Source organism: Tachyglossus aculeatus, chromosome X1, assembly GCF_015852505.1.
Source record: "Tachyglossus aculeatus isolate mTacAcu1 chromosome X1, mTacAcu1.pri, whole genome shotgun sequence".
Lineage (NCBI taxonomy): Eukaryota > Metazoa > Chordata > Mammalia > Monotremata > Tachyglossidae > Tachyglossus > Tachyglossus aculeatus.
Window position 1 is genome coordinate 44,453,636 of NC_052101.1, and position 23,720 is coordinate 44,477,355.

Genomic DNA, 23,720 nt, shown 5'->3' on the forward strand with positions numbered 1-23,720 from the left:
TCTTAATTCCCATTTTACAGATGAGGGAACTGAGGCACAGAGAAGTGAAGTGACTTACCCAAGGCTACTTAACTGTATTCCAAAAGTCTCCATAAGCACATTCAAGTCTTTTTGATAAACATGGTTAATCCCCCACAGTGTCCTCTGGTTCTGGATGTATCTACCCCAGCACCTAGTACAATACCTGGCACATAGTAAGCACTTAACAAATACCAGTTATTATTATTTAGTTTGGTGGAGGGGAAGATTCCGGAATTGGAGAGATTGTAGTCTGCAGTCAGCAGCAGCCTGTCTGGGGAGCTCAAGATCAGAAAGAACTATTCACAGAAACTAGAGGACCTGCTGTTCCTAATAACAATAATAATAGTTGAAGTATTTGTGAAGCATTTACCGTGTGTCAAGTACTGTATTAACCATTGGGGTAGAGACAAGATAATCAGGTTGGACACAGTCCATCCTACATGGGGTTCACAGTTTAAATAGGAGGGAGAACAGGTATTAAAGCCCCATTTTATAGGTGAGCAAATTGAGGTCCTTAAAAGACTTGCCCAAGTACACAGCTGGTAAACAGCAGAGCTAGGATTAGAACCCAAATCCCCCACTCCCAGGCTGGGGCTCTTTCCTCCAGGCCATGCTGCTTCTCCTTCTGACCAGATTTTGTTTCCAGGGGTGTCTGCCTCATCTCATTCATCTCCTCCCAGCCTCCCGTCGGGCTCCCACCCTGGGTGGCAGAAGCGTGGGTGTGGAAGCAACAGTTTCCGAAACGGTGGCAGGCTGCACCACCTTACTGGCTTACTTAGGGAACATTACTCAGCAATGGTCTCCTGGTTAACTCTACATAGAGCAGGGGATGGATGCTGCTTCATCAAAAGCTAAAAACCCACTTTTGTCCTCCTTAGGTGGGGAATTTCAAGAGTAAAGCTCTCTAACGATCTGGAAACAATAATGGTGGCATTTGTTAGGGGCTTACTATCAATGGTATTCACTGAACACTTATTGTGTTCAGAGCACTGTCCTTAACACCTGGGAGAGCATCTGGGAGTCTGTTTCCTAGAACAGGAACTTAGCATTTTCCCAGTCTGCAACAAAACCTTTGTGCTGGAACAGCCCCCAGAGTTTACCTAAGGCTCTTTCCTGGTCTAAAGGAACCAACCGATCAACCAATCAATAGTATTTATTGAGTGCTTACCATGTGCAGAGCATTGTACTGAGCACTTGGGAGAGTACAATACGATAGAACTGGTAGACACAATCTCTGCCCTCAAAGATCTTGCAACATGGCTAGACCAACCCCAACTCTAAGGAGAATACTGTCTTAAAGAGAAAGTGATTGTCTCTTTTTTTAATTTTTATTTTATGGTATTTTTAAGCACCTATGTGCCAGGTACTGTACTAAGCACTGGGGTAGATACAAGCCAATCAGCTAAGTTGGGCCCATGTCCCAAATGGGGCTCACCGTCTTAATCCCCATTTTACAGATGAGGTAACTGAAGTCCAGAGACTTCTCCAAGGTCACAAAGCAGACAAGTGACAGAGCAGGATTAGAACCCAGGTCCTTCTGACTACAAGGCCCTCCAACTTAGGGGTGAAACTAAGCTGCTTTGCTGTGAGAAGATCAGCTCTCACACCCTCAGTTCAAACAGGTTTCAGACTGTAACCTCATTGTGGGCAGGGACGGTGTCTCATATTGTTACATTGTACTCTCCCAAGTGCCTCGTACAGTGCTCTGCACACAGTAAGCACTTAATAAATACAACTGATGGATTGATTCCATCTTCTGTTCCATCACCGGGAATCTCGGGATTTCCAGAGGAGACTAGCCGAACACTGACCTTAGAGCAGCGGGGATAATTATTTTGTGTTTTTCTCCTAAAACAGGCTGTCTTGATGAAATACGAATTCAATTCCACAGTGCCCTTTGTCCGAGTCAGATATTCCAGAATATCTGCTGATTCCAGCACAGCAAGTGGAAATATAAAACATTTTTCATAACCTCGAGAGACGCGTGGGACATCTGAACGAAAGCAGGAAGGGCCAGTATATCACCCATGACACGTGAGCGATCGTAAAACACCCCGACCTCCTGGGGTGGTCCCTCTGACAAACAGAGGTTCGAGTCCCAGCTGTGCTCCTGGAATGCCTGATGTTCCTGTAATTAAAACCCCTGGAATGGTCGGTCCAAGCCCCCGGTGTTCCTGGGGTTGGGTGCATTAGCTGAAGAGCGAGGCAAGTGTCAAGCAGCTTCATGTTTCTAACAAGAGACCATAAGCTCCTTGTGGGCAAGGAACAGGACTACCAACTCTGCTGTTTGTACTCTCCCAAGTGCTTAGTACCATGCTCTGCACAAAGGAGCACTCAAATACCAGTGATAGATTGATTAAAGATTCACTGGGAAAGAAGGTGTTGGCTTCCTCCTCCCACCCCAATGCCACTTTAGCACCATTCCTCCTCCCCCACCTCTTTCTTTCCCTTCCTTCAAAGCCCATATCATCCGCCTCTACCACCCAATCCAAATTTTAGTAACGGCCATCTACTGCCCTCCACGTCCCGCCTCCAACTTTTTGAGCCATTTTGATCCCTTACTCACATTCCTTCTCTCATTCTCCATCCCTACATTGATCCTTGGGGACTTGAGTATTCAAATAGATGTTCCTGATGAACCTTCCACAGCCTGCTTTCTATTACTCCTCAACTCCGCTGACCTCCTGCTCCACCCCACCTCACCCACTCACCAACTTGGATACACACTCAATCTCATCAACTCAAGCCACTGTGCAATCTCCGCTCTCACCAACTCTGAAATCCCCCTGACCACAACCTCCTCACCTGCAGTCTCTCTCACTCACCTTCACTCCACAAATCTGTGCTTGTTCTGATTTTCTCAACTCATCAACCCCATTTAGCCTCCCTACCCAAACTACCTTCCCTTGATGACCAAACGGATGCTCTCAACCCCACTTCCTTTACTGAACTCAACTCACTCACTCCCCTATCCCTTCATTGATCTTGTACCACTAACCCTCAGTCCCGGATAATAATAATAATAATGGCATTTATTAAGCATTTACTACGTGCAAAGCACTGTTCTAAGTGCTGGGGAGGTTACAAGATGATCAGGTTGTCCCAAGGGGGGCTCACAGTCTTAATCCCCATTTTACAGATGAGGGAACTGAGGCACAGAGAAGTTAAGTGACTTGCCCAAAGTCACACAGCTGACAATTGGAGGAGCAGGGATTTGAACCCATGGCCCCTGACTCCAAAGCCCGTGCTCTTTCCATTGAGCCATGCTGCTTCTCACCTCCACAGTCTGTTTCCTTCGCTCTTGTGCATGAGCTACAGAGAACTGCTAGCAGAAATCTAGATATCATGCTGACCTCATCCACTTCAAGTCTATCCTTGTGTGCTTTAACTCTTACTCTGTCCTCTGCCCGGCAAAATTATTTCTCCATCCTTTTTGACACCCATGCCTATCACCCTCACCAGTTGCTCCTGATGTTTAATTCCCTCCTCAAACTCCCTACCCCCCACCTATTTTGGACACCTATTTTATTGAGAAAATTGAAACTATAAGGCATGATTTCCCTAAAATCTCCCCCACCCTCCTCCTCCTGTCTCTCCTTCAACTTTTCCAACTTTCCCAGCAGTATCTCAAGAGATCTCCTGCCTTCTCTCAAAATCCAGATCCTGCAGATCCTGTGCATCTGACCCCAGCCCTTCGCACCTTATCAAAACACTTGCCCCTCCCTTCTTCCTATCCTAACCAACATCTTCAACTGTTTGCTCTCCAATGGCTTCTTCTTCAATGTTTTCAAACATGCCCATATCTCCTCTATCCTAAAAATACTCCTCCCTTGACCCCACAATTCTCTCCATTATCACCCCATCTCCCTCCTACCATTCCTCTCCAAACTCCTTCAGCAAGTTGTCTATACCCACTGTCTCAACCTGGCTTCCATCGTCTTCACGCCACAGAAACCACCCTCTCAAAGGTCACAAATGATCTCCTTCTTGCCAAATCTAAAGGCCTCTACTCCATCTTAATCCTCCTCGACCTCTGGGCTGCCTTCGAAACTGTTCTCCACTCCCTAATCCTGGAAACGCTATCCAACCTCAGCTTCACCGACAACGTCCTCTCCTGGCCACTAATTCTCTGTCTTTTTTGAGGGCTCCTCCTCTGCCTCCCACTCCCTAACTGTGGGTGTCTTTCGAGGTTCAGTTCTGGGTCCCCTTCTATTCTCCAACTACACGACTTCCTTGGAGAACTCATTCACTCACATGGGTTCAACTACCACATCTATGTGAATGATACCCAAACCTACATCTCCAGGCCTGATCTCTCTCCTTCTCCACAGTCTCACATTTCCTTCTGCTGTCAAGACATCTCTCCTTGGGTATCCCGTCGTCACCTCAAACTTAACATGTCAAAACAGAACTCCTTATCTTCCCACCCAAACCCTATCATTCCCCTGACTTTCCCATCAGCGTAGATGGCACCATCATCAATCGTATTTATTGAACGCTTACTGTGTGCAGAGCACTGTACTAAGCCTTCTGTCTCACAAAACCATAACCTTGACATTATCCTTCTACAGCCCAGTCCGCACCCTCCGCTCCTCCACCGCTGATCTCCTCACCGTACCTCGCTCTCGCCTGTCCTGCCGTCGACCCCCCAGCCCACGTCATCCCCCGGGCCTGGAATGCCCTCCCTCTGCCCATCCGCCAAGCTAGCTCTCTTCCTCCCTTCAAGGCCCTGCTGAGAGCTCACCTCCTACAGGAGGCCTTCCCAGACTGAGCCCCTTCCTTCCTCTCCCCCTCGTCCCCCTCTCCATCCCCCCATCTTACCTCCCTCCCTTCCCCACAGCACCTGTATATATGTATATATGTTTGTACATATTTTTTTACTCTATTTATTTATTTAATTTATTTGTACATATCTATTCTATTTATTTTATTTTGTTAGTATGTTTGGTCTCTGTCTCCCCCTTTTAGACTGTGAGCCCTCTGTTGGGTAGGGACTGTCTCTATATGTTGCCAATTTGTACTTCCCAAGCGCTTAGTACAGTGCTCTGCAAATAGTAAGCGCTCAATAAATACGATTGATGATGATGATGATCCTTGACTTCTCTCTCATCCAACCCACATATTCAATCTATCACTAAATCCTGCTGGTTCAACCTCCACGACATCACTAAGATCCATCCTTTCCTCTCCAGCCAAACTGCTACCACATTAATCCAAGCACTTATCCTATCCCGCCTTGACTACTGCATCAGCCTCCTTGCTGACCTCCCTTCCCCTTGTTTCTTCCCACTCAAGTCCATACTTAACTGCTGCCCAGTTCACTTTTCTACAAAAATGTTCAGACCATGTATCCCCACTCCTCAGGAACCTCCAGTGTTTGCCCATCCACCTCCACGTAATAATAATAATAATAATAATAATAATAATAATAATAATGATAATGGTATTTAAGCACTTACTATGTGCAAAGCACTGTTTTAAGCGCTGGAGCACACATCAAACTCCTCACCATCGGCTTTAAAGCATTCAATCACTTTGTCCCCTCAACCTCACCTGGCTATTCTCCTACTACAGTAACCCAGTCCACATTTTGCTCCTCTAATGCCAACCTATTCACTGTACCTTAATCTCATCTATTTCACCATGGACCACTTGCTCACATCCTGCCTCTGGCCTGAAATGGCCTCCCTTTTCATATCCGACAATGACTCCCCTCCCCTACCCCCTTCAAAGTCTTGTTGAAGGCACATCTCCTCCAAGAGGCCTCCCCTAAGCCCTCATTTCCTCTTCTCTCAGTCCCTTCTGCATCACCCTGACTTGCTCCCTTGATTCTCCCTCTGCCCCAGTCCCACAGCACTTATATACATGTCCGTAATTTATTTGTCTGTCTTTCCTTCTAGACTGTAAGCTCATTATGGGCAGCGAATGTATCTGTTATATTGTTGTGCTGTTCTCTCCCAAGGGTTAAGTACAGTGCCCTACACACATTAAGTGCTCAATAAATTCAATTGATTGATTTAAGTGTCAGACTGGTGTAGATACAAGCTAATCAAGTTGGACACTGTCCCTGTCTTAATCCCCATTTTACAGATGGGGTAAATTGAGGCACGGAGAAGTTAAGAGTCTTTCCCAAGGTCACACAGCAGAAAAATGGCAGAGCCGGGATTTGAACCCAGATACTTCTGATGCCCAGGTCCATCCTCTACTCAATAGACCACCCTGCTTCTAAAAGGCTTGATGTGGAGAAGAATGGAGAGGCAGGTTTGAGCAGCAGCAACCAAGCATCAGGTTTCCTCCATACCCCACAGCTGGAGTGCTTCAGTTTTATGTTCCTAGGTCACTAGAGTGGAGCAGAGAAAGATAATTTTTGAGTTTTCCCCTTCTGTGACAACATGGAGAGAAGCAGTGTGGTCTACTGGATACAGCACGGGCCTGGCGGTCAGTAAGACCTGGGTTCTAATCCCAGCTCTGCCACTTGTCTTCTGTGTGAACTTGAGCAAGTCACTTCATGTCTCTGTGCCTCAGTTCCCTCACTTGTGCAATGAGAATCAAGACTGTACGCCTCATACGGGACATGACAACCTTATATAATAGTAATAATAATAATAATAATAATTATAATTATAACTATGGTATTTGTTAAGCACTTACTATGTGCCAAGCACTGTTCTAAGTGTTGTGGTAGATGCAAGGTAATCAGGTTGGACACAGCCCCTGTCCCACACAGTCTAAATCCCCATGTACCCCAGCACTTAGTACAGTGCCTGGCACATAGAAAGTGCTTAAAGTATACCATAAAAAACAGAAAACATGGAGGGGTGGAGAGTGGTAAGAGACCAGAATCTGTGGGTAAACAAAATGTCCTCTCTTGTACTTGTTCCCACTGAGAATTCAATGAAACAGTGAATTGCTCAAGGAGATGGTTACTAGAAACATTACAGGATTTGGGATTGGACAATTCAAAACCATTGGATTCTAATCTTGGCTCTGCTACTTGTCAGCTGTGTGACCTTGGGCAAGTCACTTAACTTTCCTGGGCCTTAGCTATCTCATCTATAAAATGGGAACTAAGACTGGGCACCTCATGCAGGACAGGGACTGTGTTCAACCTGATTAGCTTGTACCTACCCCAGCGCTTAGTACAGTGCCTGGCACATAGCAAATACCATTAACAACTTCTCTATACCTCAGTTACCTCATCTGTAAAATGGAGATTAAGACGGTGAGCCCCAAGTGGGACAGGGAATTTGTCCAACAGTCGATCATATTTATTGAGAGCTTACTGTGTGCAGGGCATTATACTAAGTTTTTGAGACAATACAACAGTCAAATTTTCCACCCATAATGAGCCTACAGTCTAGAGGGGGAGACGGACATTCATATAAATAAATAAAATTACAGACATGTACAGAAGTGCTGTGGAGCTGGGAGGGGGACAAATAAATGGAGTCCGTCAGGGCGACGCATAAGGGAGTGGGAGAACTAGCTTTTATCTACCCCAGCGCTTAGTACACTGCCTGACACACAGTAAATGCTTAACAAATACTGTTAAAAAAATGGGCATACATGGGAACCAGCATTCTCATACAGGTGCCTGCTTAATCAGCCTGTTGAAAACTTTTCAGCGTAGCTTGTGATGGTTGTTTGGGTCATTCTTCAAAGATCAAGAGTGCCCCCTCCCCAATCGCCCCATCTCACACACACACACACACACACACACACACACACACACACACACTTAAATGGAGTCATCTCTGGCCAGAACTGCTGGAGAACTGTCCAACAACTGCCCACGCTCACTTCCCCAGTTGAGGGGCCCAACAACCCAGGGGAAGCTGTGGATAAATGGGATTTCTCAACCTCGAATCCAAGGCCACCATCCTCCCTCACCTGCTCCTTTGGAACGTAGCTGAGGAACACTCCCCCCTCCCTCCAGCCCCCAGAGGCCACTTCCACAGACATCTGTCTCCAAAGATTCTGACAGAAAGCAGATCAGGAAAGGAGAACAGAAGTCTTAACTGTTGCGAAGCTCTTCGCTTTGTCCATCTTTGTCCCTGCATGAGTCAGTCGGAACAAATCGCCACCTAATAATAAGGAAACACTCCTCTCAGGCCTGGCCCATCTCACAATACAGTCCTGAAAATCCCTGCTCCAAGATGGAGAAGGCTCAACTTCCCAACAAAAGTGGTATTACTTCGGTTTGCATATGTCCGGAAAACAGTCGTCCTGAGAGATTAAATCGTACATTGAGGCAAATCAAAGACTTGCAACCCAGTCAACATCTTAATCTTTGAAGTGGAGGTTGGGAATGAGAGGACGAGGAACCTCTTAGGTTGAAAACAAAATCCACTTTTGCCATCCTCTCCCCCTCGTCCCCCTCTCCATCCCCCCCCATCTTACCTCCTTCCCTTCCCCACAGCACCTGTATATATGGATATATGTTTGTACATATTTATTACTCTATTGATTTATTTATTTATCTTACTTGTACATATCTATTCTATTTATTTTATTTTGTTAGTATGTTTGGTTTTGTTCTCCGTCTCCCCCTTTTAGACTGTGAGCCCTCTGTTGGGTAGGGACTGTCTCTATATGTTGCCAATTTGTACTTCCCAAGTGCTTAGTACAGTGCTCTGCACATAGTAAGCGCTCAATAAATACGATTGATGATGATGATGATCCTTTAACATTATCCAACATCTTTTCAGAACCATCATATTTAAAGAAAAAATGAGGAAAATGGAGGGATTTTTTTAAATCATACCACCTTGTATTTTTGGAACATTTGTATGTGTCCAAAATATTTTCCCAACAATGACCTCATTTTATCCTCCCTGTGAGATGGGGAGAGTCAGGAATTATTACCCCCATTAAACAGATCTAAGACACAGACAAGCTAAAGGTCTTTCTTTCTTTTTCTTTTTTACTGTAGTTGTTAAGCATTCACTATGTTCCAGGCACTGTACTAAGCACTAAGCGCTGGACTAGATACAAGATCATCAGGTTGGACACTGCCCACATCCCACACGGGGTTCACAACTTTAATACCCATTTTACAGATGAGGTAACAGGCACAGAGAAGTTAAGTAACTTGCCAAAAGTCACACAGCAGATGAGCAGCAGAGCTAGGATTGGAACCCAGGTCCTCTGACTCCCAGGCTCATGCTCTATCCACTAGGCCATGCTGATTTCTTCTATTTCACTGAATAAGACGGTAGGTCCACTAAACAAATTTTCATTAATAAGGCAGCGCTGCCCATTGAGGTGTCGTGGGTGATGGACACCAGCTATTTTAACTGGTCACCTTAAAATTTATTTTAACGTCCGTCTCTCCCCAGTAGGCTCCCTCTGAGAAGGGATCACATCTACCAAGTCTATTGTAATGTACTCTCCCAAGTCCTTAGTATAGGGCTCTGGATTAATTGACACGTTACATGGCTTTTCTCGGCAGCTTCCAATCTGGGCTAAAAAGCCCCAAAATGTTGGCCTTTTCTGGCCTGTTTAGACCTCCCAATCCTCACTACCCCTTTAAATTCCCCTCCCTACTTTTCGCCCCCACATTCAAAAATCAAAAATTGGCTTCTCTGATTGTCTTTGTCCAGAAATGCTCTGGGCATGTTACTCCCCTCCTCAAAAATCTCCAGTGGCTAGCAATCAATCTGTGCATCAGGCAGAAACTCCTCACCCTCGGCTTCAAGGCTCTCCATCACCTTGCCCCCTCCTACCTCACCTCCCTTCTCTCCTTCTACAGCCCAGCCTGCACCCTCCGCTCCTCTGCCGCTAATCTCCTCACCGTGCCTCGTTCTCGCCTGTCCCGCCGCCGACCCCTGGCCCACGTCATCCCCCTGGCCTGGAATGCCCTCCCTCTGCCCATCCGCCAAGCTAGCTCTCCTCCTCCCTTCAAGGCCCTACTGAGAGCTCACCCCCTCCAGGAGGCCTTCCCAGACTGAGCCCCTTCCTTCCTCTCCCCCTCGTCCCCTCTCCATCCCATCTTACCTCCTTCCCTTCCCCACAGTACCTGTATATATGTATATTTGTTTGTACACATTTATTACTCTATTTATTTTACTTGTACATATCTATTCTATTTATTTTATTTTGTTAATATGTTTGGTTTTGTTCTCTGTCTCCCCCTTCTAGACTGTGAGCCCACTGTTGGGTAGGGATTGTCTCTATATGTTGCCAACTTGTACTTCCCAAGTGCTTAGTACAGAGCACTGCACACAGTAAGCGCTCAATAAGTACGAGTGCTTGATTGATTGATTGATAAAGGGAGTTTAAATTCTTGATGTTGACTCTGATCAGCATTCAAGAAAGGGGATTTGAAGCTGCAAATAAATAGGCAAGTAGCCCCTTTTAAAATCTATCTGTTGTCTTGTTTCTGACACCAGTATCCACATAGCCACGGATCAGACCCAGGACAAAAGCCAGCACAGCCTACGCGGGAGCAGACAGCTGACGTGTAAGAATTCTACAGCCCCCGTACTTGAGAAGCTATGTGGCCTAGAGAATAGAGCACGGGCCTGGGAGCCCGAAGGACCTGGGGTTTTAACACTAGCTCTGCTACTTGTCTAATGTGTGACTGAAGAGAAGCAGCATGGCTCAGTGGAAAGAGCACGGGCTTTGGAGTCAGAGGTCATGGGTTCAAATCCCACTTCTGCCACTTGTCAGCTGCCTGACTTTGGGCAAGTCACTTCACTGGGCCTCAGTTCCCTCATCTATAAAATGGGGGTGAAGACTGTGAGCCCTCTGTGGGACAACCTGATCACCTTGGAACCTCCCCAGTGCTTAGAACAGTGCTTTGCACATAGTGCTTAATAAATGCCATTATTATTATTATTATTGTGGGGAAGTCTCTTCACTTCTCTGTGCCTCACTCCCCTCATCTGTAAAGCTGGGATTAAGACAGCGGGCCCCATTTGGAACATGGACCCACATTAGCTGATTGGCTTGTATCTACCCCAGGGCTTAGTACAGTACTTGGCACATAATAATTCAGACTGTGAGCCCTACTTAGGACAGGGACTGTGTCCAACCTGATTAGCTTCTAACTACCCCAGCACTTAGTACAGTGACTGGTACATAGTAAGTGCTTAAATACCATTTTTGTTCTTTCGTCCAGCCACTGATGGTCACCGTCTTCAGTAGCATCCATCACCATGGCACCAGGGTAGGGGGTGGGGAGAGGTTGATGAACATTTTTGCTGACAAGGGTGGTTTAGTGGCAGGAAATAGCTTTCACAATGGGCCGGATTAAAATACAAACTTCCAACAGAGTCCAGGAAGAGGCTCAAATCCTTGAAATCGGTGAGAAAAGCCTAAGTCATCTCATTCAAGTCTCTGCCAAAAGCAGCAACTGAAATGTTCTGTCAGATTGGAGCGATGGTCCAGATGGCCAGCTTCTAGCTAAAAGCTCATCCAAATAAACGTCTTCGCCACCCAAGAAGCAAAGTGGCCTAGTAAAATGAGTCTGTCTGGGCATGGGATCCAGAGGACCTGGGTTCGAATCTCAGACTCTGCCACATGACTGCTGTGTGACCGTGGGCAAGTCTTTTCACTTCCCTCATCTGTAAAGTCGGGATTAAGACTGCAAGCCCTGTGTGGGACAGGGACTGCGTCCAACCTGGTTATCTTCTATCTATCCCAGTACTTAGTAATAATAATGATGGTATTTGTTAAGCACTTACTATGTGCCAAGCACTGTTCTAAGCACTGGGGTAGATACAAGGTGATCAAGTTGTCCCACGTGGGGCTCACAGTCTTAATCTCCATTTTACAGATGAGATAACTGAGGCACAGAGAATTTAAGTGATTTGCCTCGTCACACAGCTGACCAATGGCTGAGCTGGAATTCGAACCCACAACCTGACTCCAAAGCCCGTGCTCTTTCCACTGAGCCATGCTGCTTCCCAACAGTGCCTGGCACATAGTAAGCACTTAAAGATACCACTATTATTGTTATTAGTATTCTCTGGGCTTCAGTTACCCCATCTGTAAAATGGGGATTAAATCCTACTCCCCCCTACTCAAGATTGAGAGCCCCATGTGGGACAGGGACTATGTGTGACCTTACTGACTTAAATCTATCTCAGTGCTTAGAATAGTGCTTGGCACATAATAAGCACCTAACAAGCACTAACCCAGCCCACACACTTCGCTCCTCCAGTGCTAACCTTCTCACTTTGCTTCAGTCTCAACCATCTCGCCACAGACCGCTAGTCCACATCCTGCCTCTGGCCTGGAACACTTTCCCTCTTCATAACGGACAGGAGATTACTCTCCTCCCATTCAAAGCCTTATTGAAGGCACATCTCCCCCAAGAGGTCTTCCCAGACTAAGCCTTCTCTTTGCTCTTCTCCCACTCCCTTCTGCGTCCCCCTTCCCAAGGCACTTATGTACATATCTGTCATTTATTTATTTTGTATTGATGTCTAGACTGTAAGCTCGTTGTGGGCAGAGAATCTGTTATTGTATTGTACTCTCCCGACAAAGCTGGTATTAGAACCCAGGTCCTGACTCCCTTGGCTGTGCTCTTTCCATTAGACCATACTGCTTCTCTTGAATTTCACACTGTGAAATTCAAAGCAAATCACTTACTCTTTCCATTTTTTGTTCCTGAGCCCCTTAAATCACTACCAGGGACTGCAGGCATCATAAACCAACAGACCAAACACCTGCATTATTATTACATTATACACTCTGAAGTGAAGTTTAGTGACCTGCACACAATACTGCTTAATCAGTACTTCTGGTGGGATAGACCAACCTACCCCTCTGCATTCTCTTCCTCCCAAATTAGGACCCTTCCCGGGGAGGGACACCCCCTTCCGTTGCAAAGCTTGCTAGGGAACTGGAGAGGAAAAGAAGAAAGGCAGGACTTGTGGGGAGGTATGAATGTGCTTATTGCCAATATGTTTCTGAGGCAGAAGCAGCTTGGAGTAGTGGTAATAATAAAATGTGCCACTTTAGGGGACTCTCAGGGGTAGAGGAGGTCGTGGTCTGGCCTAGAGAAGTTAAAGCTGGGAAAATTCTCCCAACAAAGGTCTGATCGAGTGTCAACTAGACAGCACAGCAATGGTACCTAAGTCCAATGTGCCCTGGGCCCTTTAGAAAAAACACTACCGGTCACCTGCATTCCTAGGCCTTTCAGTTTGATTCACATACCTCAGAAACCTGAAAGGTTTTATTCTTGCTAAAGTGTCAATAGGTCAGTAAATGGGAGGAGGCAAATCACCTCTTAGGGCATTGCTGATAAGGACGGAGTCTAGAAACAGAATCAAACTAAACAGGACACTTATTGCAAATACACTCCCCACTCCATTCCCTGAGCAGCAAATTCTGCGCATAACTGAGGGGTCAGAGGAATTAAAATGTTCGGTGATAAATGGCACATTGGAGATTTAACATCCTGCACATGCACACAGAGAAAGACACATACCTCTGAGTATCGTAGACAAAAGAGAAAGGAGAATTTCAAGCACTGGTATGCTGAGAGAAATCCCCTCAACTGGGAATGTGGATATTAAGTGTCCAGATACTGAAAGAATTCATAAAGATCCAAGGTGGTGCAGGATATGCCTAACAATAGTATTTGTTAAGCGCTTACTATATAACAGGCACTGTACTAAGTGCTGGGGTGAACACAAGCAAATCAGATTGGACACAGTTTCTATCCTGCATGGGGCTCACAGTCTCAATGCTCATTTTACAGATGAAGTAACTGAGGCACCAAGTGAAGTGACTTGCCCAAGAGGTGGAGCCAGGATTAGCACCCATGTCTTTCTGACTTTAAGGCCGGTGCTCTATCCACTACTCCAAGCTGCTTCTGCCTCAGAAACATATTGGCAATAAGCACATTCATACTTCCCCACAAGTCCTGCCTTTCCTCTTTTCCTCTCCAGTTCCCTAGCAAGCTTTGCAATGGAAGGGGGTGTCCCCGCCAGGGAAGGGTCCTAACTCGGGAGGAAGAGAATGTAGAGGATTAAGTATAAGCAAGTTGGTCTATCCCACCAGCAGTACTGATTAAGCAGTATTGTGTGCAGATCACTAAACTTCACTTCAGAGTGTATAATGTAATAATAATAATAATAATAATGGCATTTGTTGAGCGCTTACAGTACTAAGCACTGGGGTGGACACAAGCAAATCGAATCAGACAACACAGTCCCTGCCCCACATGGGGCTCACAGTCTTAATCCCCATTTTACAGATGAGGGAACTGAGGCCCAGAGAAGTGAAGTGACTTGCCCAAGGTCACCCAGCAGATAAGTTCTGAGGCAGCGTGGCTCACCAGAAAGAGCCCGGGCTTTGGAGTCAGAGTTCAAATCCCAGCTCTGCCAATTGTCAGCTGAGTGACTTTGGGCAAGTCACTTCACTGGGCCTCAGTTCCCTCATCTGTAAAATGGGGATTAAAACTGTGAGCCCTCTGTGGGACAACCTGATCACCTTGTAACCTCCCCAGCGCTTAGAACAGTGCTTTGCACATAGTAAGCGCTTACTAAATGCCATCATTATTATTATAATAAGTGGCGGAGTAGGGATCAGAACCCATGACCTTCTGTCTCCCAGGTCTATCCACTTCACCATGCTGCTTCTACAATGTAACACAGTTGGCAGACATGTTCCCAACAGATATGATACAGAATTTAAAAATATGTACATAAGAGATCCCTTCTCAGGGTTGCACTTGGAGAGTTTCCAATACTCTACCAGTCTCAACTACAGGAGGGAGAGTCAAGCGGAGGGATATCCTCACCTCCCTTCTCTCCTTCTACAGCCCAGCCCGTACCCTCCACTCCTCTGCCGCTAATCTCCTCACCGTGCCTCGTTCTTGCCTGTTCCGCCGTCGATCCCTGGCCCACCTCTTCCCCCTGGCCTGGAATGCCCTCCCTCCCCACATCTGCCAAGTTAGCTCTCTTCCTCCCCTCAAGGCCCTACTGAGAGCTCACCTCTTTCAGGAGGCCTTCCCAGACTGAGCTCCCTCCTTCCTCTCCCCCTCCTCCCACTCTCCATCCCCCCGCCTTACCTCCTTCCCTTCCCCACAGCACCTGTATATATGTATATATTTTTGTATGTATTTATTACTCTATTTTACTTGTACATATCTATTCTATTTATTTTGTTAATATGTTTTGTTTTGTTCTCTGTCTCCCCCTTCTAGACTGTGAGACCACTGTTGGGTAGGGACCATCTCTATATGCTGCCAACTTGTACTTCCCAAGCGCTTAGTACAGTGCTCTGCACACAGTAAGTGCTCAATACGATTGATTGATTGATTGATATCCATTCCATTCCTAGCTTGGGCAATGGCTAGCGAATGGAAGGTAATCTGCTGCAAGACAAAATTTACCTGTGCTGGGAGAGAGTCGCTGATAGAGACTCAAGTTTACTGCACGGAAGGAGGCAATGGTAAACCACTTCTGGATTTTGACCAAGAAAACTCTATAGATGTACCACCAGAATGATTGCAGATGGGGCACTTTGGGAGAGACGTGTCCATGGCGTTCCTATGGGTCGGAGACAACTCGACAGCAGAAGACAAGTCATAAGAGCTGCGGGGTTGAGGGTGGAATGACTAGCAAATGCCTAAAGGTCACAGACACAGGGCCTCAGAGAGGCTCAAAGAGGGCTGTGAGGGAAGGTCATTTCCTTTAAAACAAAACTTCCACCGTGCCCCAAGGGGGCAGCCTTTGCCAGTCTGGGGGCAACGTTTAGCCCAATGACCCGCAGATAACTAAATGATAACTCAGGGACAGCCCACCCCTCTGGGGGAGTCTGGCTCCACCGGTCTCCATTCCAGAGATCTGTCTGTTAATGAGAAGTCCAATTCTGCCACCAACTGATTTGCTGACTTGAGTCAACCTCTGGACCATAAGCTGTTGAGGGCATGGAATGTCTGTTTATTGTTCTATTGTACTCTCCCAAGTGTTTAGTATAGTGCTCTGCACATGGTAAATGCACAATACGTTTGAATGAATGAAGTTCATTCATGGGACTCAGTTTCGCTTGTCAAAAATACCTTATTTCACATGAAGTCAATCCCCGAAGCTGATCTGCAATCTTCACATGAAAGAAATCAAGTCTCCAGACAGTACTCTTGCTTGCAGACTGTAAGCTCATCTCAAGTCGGTAAATTCGTTATGGCCAGGGAATGTGTCTGCTAATACTACTGTATTGTACTCTCCCAAGTGCCTAGTTCAGTGCTCTGCACATAGTAAGCACTCAATAACTACCATTGATTGATTGATCGAATAAGTATTTAGATGGCATAACACAATGGTGTTGGGTTTTTTTTATGGTATTTGCTAAGTGCTTACCTTGTGCCAGGCACTGCACTTAAACACTGAGGTGGATATAAGCAAATCGGGTTGAACATGGTCCCTGTCCCCCAGGGGGCTCAGAGTCTCAATTCCCACTTTGAAGATGAGGTAACTGAGGCAATATAGACTTGCCCAAGGTAACACAGCAGGTAAGTGGCAGAGCCGGGATTAGAACCCATGTCCTTCTGACTCCCAGGCCCGAGCTCTATCCACTAGACCATGCTGCTTCTCTATTGAGCACTCATGATGTACAGAGCACTGTAGTAAGCACTTGGGAAAGTACAACAGAAGAGAACTTGCTGGGAGGAAATGCAGAGAGAGTATCAAATCTGTGCAGTGGGCCGACAGAGTCCTCTAGACTGTAAGCTCCTTGTAGACAAGGTTCACGTCAACTAACACTGAAAACTTTCCCCAAGCGCTTAGTACAATGCTCTACACATACAGTATGTGTTCAAAAATTGACTGACTGAGCACTCAGATGTCACTGATTGATTTAATTCCAAGCAAGGGACCTTTTTGAAAAACCAGTTCCAATTTGTAAAAAGGTCAGAGAACACCAGGTTTCTGTTTTTCTTTCTTTTCTTCAGAAGAGTGAAACCGGGACCCAGAATAAGTGTTCTTCAAGTCTGTCCAATGTGGGTTTCTGTTTGACCAAAGTGTGTGAGCCCCCCAAATGGAGAGGAGAAGGAATGCCAACTATTCCATTTCTTCCGATCCCCAAAGCCAAACAAGGCCCAAGGTCCCAAAAAATAAACAAGAGACTGGTCAGCCATGTTTGAGCAAATGGGATTTTAGGGGCCTCTATTCTGTCCTGAAAGATCATTCGCATCATTCTCCCTGGTGTGTGTGTGCGTGCACGCACACACACACAACTCACAAGGAAAAAAAAATATTTCCAAATATTACCAACCAAAAACATACAAACTATTGCCTTTAGATTTGAAATTCTCACTCTGGACAGTTAAAGCCACTGTTCCTATACAACCCAAAATGGAACGTCTGGAGAGACGTGGAAGAGACAACACTAAAAATCAAGAAAAATGAAGGTTTTTAAAGAGAGTTTTGCCATCCAAAGTCTACGTTTTACAATTCCTGAATCTTTTTTCCGAGTAATACACACAGGCTGGCAATTTTAGTCTTCAGTCACTACAACCAAGAAAGTGTGAATTCTCAATTAAACACTAATCTACAGAAAAAAACTGCTACCATAAGTGACATTTATTCACGTTCTGCTATATTTACAGTTTTAACATAGTAAAACTTCAAGGTGAATTACCACTTGGCAGAAAGCACAAAAGTGTACATCAGTCTATACTTGTAACCGCATCTTAGAGTTCCTGCTAACACATTATAAAGGTGAATAGTTCAGTTCTGTAAGGGATCATCTGCAAACACCTTAGAAAACCAACTACTGCGGTTCAGTTTTGTTAGCGATCACCTCAAAAGTCCCAAAACCAATTCCCCTTTTTTGCCAAAAGACCAGCACAACAGAAACGGTTTTGAGAGAGAGATCGAAAGAGTGACAGTAATTTTGTGATCTGTCATTGATGCCACCCCTGCACACAGTGAAAATGCTTATGAAATTCCAAAGTAGGCAGTACAGAAGTTAAAACACTGCAAACTTTACAGTAATAACTCTCAAAAACAACCACTTTCGTGCTTCCTTCCGAGTAAGAACCATCGTGCCTGACTTTACCTTGTGGATTTTTGCATTGATTCTGCTTCTAGGTGTAGACGCAGCACAATGGACTAGATTTAGAGATTTATTTTCAACGGCAAATACATCTCCTGTGCAGAAACGCAGTTGTAACCGAAGTTTTTCCAACTTTTGAGAACACCCCTTCCAAATGGCCAGCATTGAAACATATCTTACACTCAAATATGGAATCCCCAGTTCACTGAAAGATGGAGAATGAATAAAGCAAGCCCGCCCCCTACTGACTAACAGGGGCTCTGCTCATGCCATTTAAATGACTACAAACAATATATTGTATAAGGCATTAGTACATCACAGACTGAATTGCGAGATAGCTTCCTCAAACATTAGCCACTAATGATTTAATGATTACAGATTTCTGCAGTAACTATTAAAATGGTACACCAATAGAGAGAGAGAGAGAGAGGGAGAGAGAGAGAGAGAGAGAGAGAGAGGGAGGGAGAGAGAGCGAGATAGGGAGAGAGAAATGTTCTTCTTCAACAGTACTTCCTTTTTTTTTTTTTTTTTTTAAAGCAGGTGATTATTTGTTCTTCTGGGTTCGGAATCTTGATTCACTTCCTGCCCGTGTCCTGTTGCTTCTTGGGGGGAATTCGTAAAGGCAGGAAGGCATTTGCCAGAAAACATCTGTCAGAGAAGGATATTGAATATTGAAACTATAGTTAGATTGTTATTTTGGCTCAGTTTAAGGATGTAGTCCACAAAAGAATGCAGGATGTTTGGAGACTGATGAAATGCATGGCAGCAGAGCTATAGAACAATACTGATGTCACACCAGTCGACTCCTTCACATCAGACATCTTACTCGACATTTAACCAAGCTTCCACAATTGTGACAAGCAGAAAGGGAAAAATTTGTCTGCTCCCAAGCTCCCTGAGGAAGGTAGAGTCTTTCTTTAGACCCAAAACACAATAAACAGAACATTTACCAAATGACTAAAAGTGTTAATGATGGTATTAGGCACTTACTATGTGCCAAGGTCAGCAGGAAGCTCTTGGTCAATTAAAATAACTACACTGAGACAAGAATCATGTCCACTTGCACGAGAGGCACATATCTATTCCCCATTTTACAGATGAGGAAACCGAGGCACACAGAAGCTAAATGTGGCCTAGTGGAAAGAGCACAGGCCTGGGAGTCAGAAGACCTGGATTCTAATCCTGGCTCTGCCACTTGTCTGCAGTATGACCTTGGGAAAATCAATTAACTTCTCTATTCCTCAGTTACCTCATCCATAAAACATGGGTTAAGAATGTGAGTCCCATGTGGGAAGGGACTGTGTCCCTCAAGCTGGTATCTACCCTAGTGGTTAGTACAGTGACTGGAACATAGTAAGTGCTTAACAGATACTATAAAAAGTGACTTGCCCAAGGCCACAAAGCAGACAAAGAAGCCCAACAACAATTCTAGACTGTAGCTCATCATGGGCAGGAAATATGTCTAAACTGCAGTACAGTATTCTCCTAAGTGCTTAGTACAGTGCTCTGCACACAGTAAGCACTCAAATAGGACTGACTGGCTAACTCTGATCTCCTGACTCCCACTGCCAAGCTCCTTCTTCTAGGCGGCCCTGCCTTCTCCCAATTTTTCATGCCACTTGCATGACCATGCTGATCTGGAGGAAAGGAAGATTTCCAACCACGATAATGCCGATACCGATGGGAGTCTCCCACTATAAACAACGATGGGCCTTAGTCCAGTCATCCATTCAATCATATTTGTTGAGCACTTACTGTGTGCAGAGCACTGTACTAAGCGCTTGGGAAGTACAAATCGGCAACATATAGAGACGGTCCCTACCCAACAACGGGCTCATAGTCCCCAAGCAGCATGGCCTAGCAGGCAGAGCACAGGCTGGGAGTCAGAATGACCTGGGTTCTAATCCCAGCTCCGCCACATGTCTGCTGTGTAACCATGGGCAAGTCACTTCACTTTTCTGTGCCTGAGATACCTCATCTGTAAAATGGGGATGGAGACTGTGAGATCCATGTGGGACAAGTGATTAGCTTGTATCTACCCCAGTGATTAGTATAGTTACTGGCACAAAGTAAGCGCTTAATAAATACCATAAAAAAAGAGGACAACTTGCACCAAAAAATTAAAGTACTAGTGGGTTGACATTACAATGCACCCCAGATGGCCCACACCAAACTTCCGCAACTGTTTCGGGTAACTGAACACCAAGTAGACGAAACAAAGAATTTGGGAAGATTAAGGTACAAGTTAGGTACAAGAGATGATGGTTTGGTTTACTAGTCTTTATTTCTCATTTATATGAGGCATGGCTTGGTTGAAAATTCATTAAAAAGGAGGGGCAAGAAGGGAAGGGACAATTGCTAGCTAGGAATTTGAAAGAACAACTTGTCTCCTGAGACTAAAGATAGTATTAATTGGAAGGTCATGGGTTCTAATTCTGACTCTGCCACAGGTCTGCTGTGTGACCTTGGGTTAAATCACTTCACTTCCCTGTGCCTCAGTTACCTCATTTGTAAAATGGGGATTGAGATTGTGAGTCCCACTTGGGATAGGGACAGTGCTTAGTACAGTACTTACTAAGCACTTAGCAAATAGCATCATTATTATTATTTCCCCAGTGCTTAGCACGGTGTGCTCAGCACCTTGAAAGCACTTCATAAACACAATCATTATTCAACACAGTCTCCAAAGATCCTTTAGGTTTTTCCAGAAAATACACCCAGATATTTTATAATCTTTTGCTCCCCATATGACAATGGAACATCTCCAAATTGAGGGAAATTACAACTCTCTACTTTTTGGGCAACAATTTTGGCCTGGCTCTTAATGGACCCCAAAGACATGGTACAACACTCATCCAGTAGGAGGTTCCTCTGATACAAGGATGAGGCCTTGTTTCTCAAGCCTTTGCTCTGCAGGAAAGGCTACAAGAAGCCCTTTCAGTAAAGCTCCTCTTTGGACCACTTGGTCAGACATGCCAGAAACAGATACCGGAACTTGAATGGGATGAGATCTCAGGGCTTGCTGGAGAAACTGATGGTTTCCTTTCCTCAAGGGTCAGCATTTTTCATAGCTTTCGGAGACTTAAAAAGGTATTTTGAAAAGAAGGCTCTGACGAAAGCAATCGAATAGAGCCGGGTTTCGAAACCTCTCAGATGGAGTTAATGGGACGAGGCTACTTTTGTTTCTAAAGAGGAAAGGCGTGGCCAGAAGTATAAAAAAAAAAAAAAGAACACAGAAGGACCAACAGAAGCCAGGAACTCGGTGACACAGAGGAAGCTGAGCCATGATACAAGGTGCAGGAGGAAGAAGATAAATGAAACAAATAACTGGCGGATGGATGCCAAATTTGAATTTGGCAATGCAGCCCCAGAATTTTCAATCTCTGCCATCACAGTACAAATAGGTTCGTGTTTTGTCAGTTTCCATTACTACATGGAAAGTGATGAAATAAGTACTACTGTCAAAACATTCTTGTTTGCAGGAGTGTAGACACAGTCCAGAGAGCCACTTCACAACTCCACTCTGGGGCTCACATCTTCCTGCTTTGTCTCCCTCGAGTTGGCAACACTCGATTCTCACGTCAGAGTCGGGTGAGTGCTAAAGATCCACTAGGGTCAACCAGACAGGTTGCCCGAGGGTGGATTCCACCACTGAGCCTCCTGAAGCCAACGTAAGCGCGATGTGGGCAGGGAACATATCTGCTTACTGTTGTACTATCCCATCTGCTTAGTACAGTGCTCTGCACACTGAAAGCGCTCAATAAATACAACCAACTGACAGACTATGTCCATTCAGAGGAGCCCGGGCACTGTAGCCTTGAGGGACAGTGAGCTTGGAGCATGGGCCTCGGAGTCAGAAGGACCTGGGTTCTAATTATGGCTCCGCCACTTGTCTGCTGTGTGACTTTAAGCAAGTCACTTCACTTCTCTAAGCCTCAGTTACCTCATCTGTAAAATGGTGATTAAGACTGTGAACCCCACGTGGGACAGGGACTGTGTCCAACTTGATTAGCTTGTACCCACCCAGTGCTTAGAACAGTGCTTGACACACAGTACGCGTTTAACAAATACCATCATTATTAAAATCCCGACAGGATCCTGGCCTTTTGGTCTTCTAGACTGTGAGCCCGTTGTTGGGTAGGAACCGTCTCTATATGTTGCCAACTTGTAGTTCCCAAGCGCTTACTACAGTGCTCTGCACACAGTAAGCGCTCAGTAAATATGATTGAATAAATGTGGGGCAAGGGAAGAGGTAAAATACCCTGGCCCTTTTGGGACAGGGAGTAAGGGGTGGGGAATGACCTACAACGTGTTCTGGAAATGCAACAATACCTCTGGGACGGGCCGGCCTAAAATATGTAGAGGGTTTGGCTTTGATGGCTTGAAATCAGAGAGCACACCCACTACAATGGCAACACCTTGGTCCCCTCTTTGTTGGCATCGTATTTTGACAGAAATTTCAGTGGCTTTTTGACTTTAATATGGCACATTGAACTCAACCCAGCATTAACTTGGAGAAATAAACTTCCCTTCAATCCAATGAAGGGGAAGAAAGGTAAAGAGGATGAGGACCCAGGATCAGGGGTGCAACTGGGATGCTGTGAGCTCGGGGCACTAGATTTTCTTAAGCGTGGGGGTGGGATGCACAAGAGGGAGGATCAGAAGGAAAGGAGAAAGAGGAAGGAAAGGGGGAGTAAAAGTGGCAAAAGGAAGGAGGCCTCCTTCTTCTCCTCCTCCCTCCTGTCTCCTCTGACCCCAACGAGGCCAGGACTGGATGTAATAATAATAATTATAATAATAACAATAAAATAAGCATTTACTATATGCCAAGCACTGGTCTAAGGGCTGGGGTAGATATAAGGTAATCAGGTTGGACACAGTCCCTGTCCCTCATGGGGGTTCACAGTCTTAATCCCCAGTTTCCACAGAGGCACAAGGAAGTCAAGTGACGCCCCAAAGTCTCTTGCCCCTCAGGACCACACAAGTCCTGTCCAGGCAACAGAGTTCCAGAGGCTGACTCAGTGATTCAACTTTGTCTTCCCTGGCCAGCCCAAGTGGGAGGGAGATCTGGGCCCACCTGTGGCGCCCACCTAAATGTCTGTTTTGAGGTTTCCTCCCAACAACCCCCAGTACCCTGTCAATTTTATGAAAGCAATCAGTTGGCAGGTCCAGGGCTAGAACTCTCTTCCATGGGCCATCAGACAGAAAAAACGGCAGCCTTTCCTTTGGTTTTTGTTTTTTTTTTCATGGTATTTGTTAAAAAGTTACTATACATCAGGTGCTGTACTAAATGCTGGGGTAGATACAAAATAACCAGGTTGGACACAGTCCATGTCCCACATGGGGCTCACCGTTTTTATCTTCATTTGACAGAGGAGTGACTTGATGCACAGAGACATATAAGAGACTTGCCCAAGGTCACACCAGTATCATTAAACTAATCATTTTATTTCTCCTCCTATTACTGGTCTCCTCCCTCCAGTTGTCTCTGGATTCACCCCCTCTTCCTTAGGGCTGAGATCGAGGTCCAACACAGCACGGGAAAGTAGGCATCCACCTGTCCTTTCTGCTCCATATCCAACAATAGGATTTACTGAGCACCTACTGTGTGCATAGCACTGTACTAAATGCTTGGGAGAACACAAGCTTTTCCAGTCAGATGTGACCTCTGCCCTCGAGGAGTTTAA

At 45.5% G+C, this 23,720-nt stretch overlaps 1 protein-coding gene across 1 annotated transcript in view; it reads right to left on the minus strand.

Moving 5' to 3' along the window:
• Nucleotides 1-17,543: 17,543 nt before the first annotated feature.
• The window catches only part of NDFIP1 (Nedd4 family interacting protein 1), a 53,590-nt gene continuing 47,413 nt past the window's right edge, over nt 17,544-23,720 (minus strand). The window contains exon 8 of the mRNA XM_038772787.1: nt 17,544-18,681. The gene's annotated coding sequence lies outside the window, so the exon portion shown is untranslated. The remainder of the gene's footprint in view (nt 18,682-23,720) is intronic.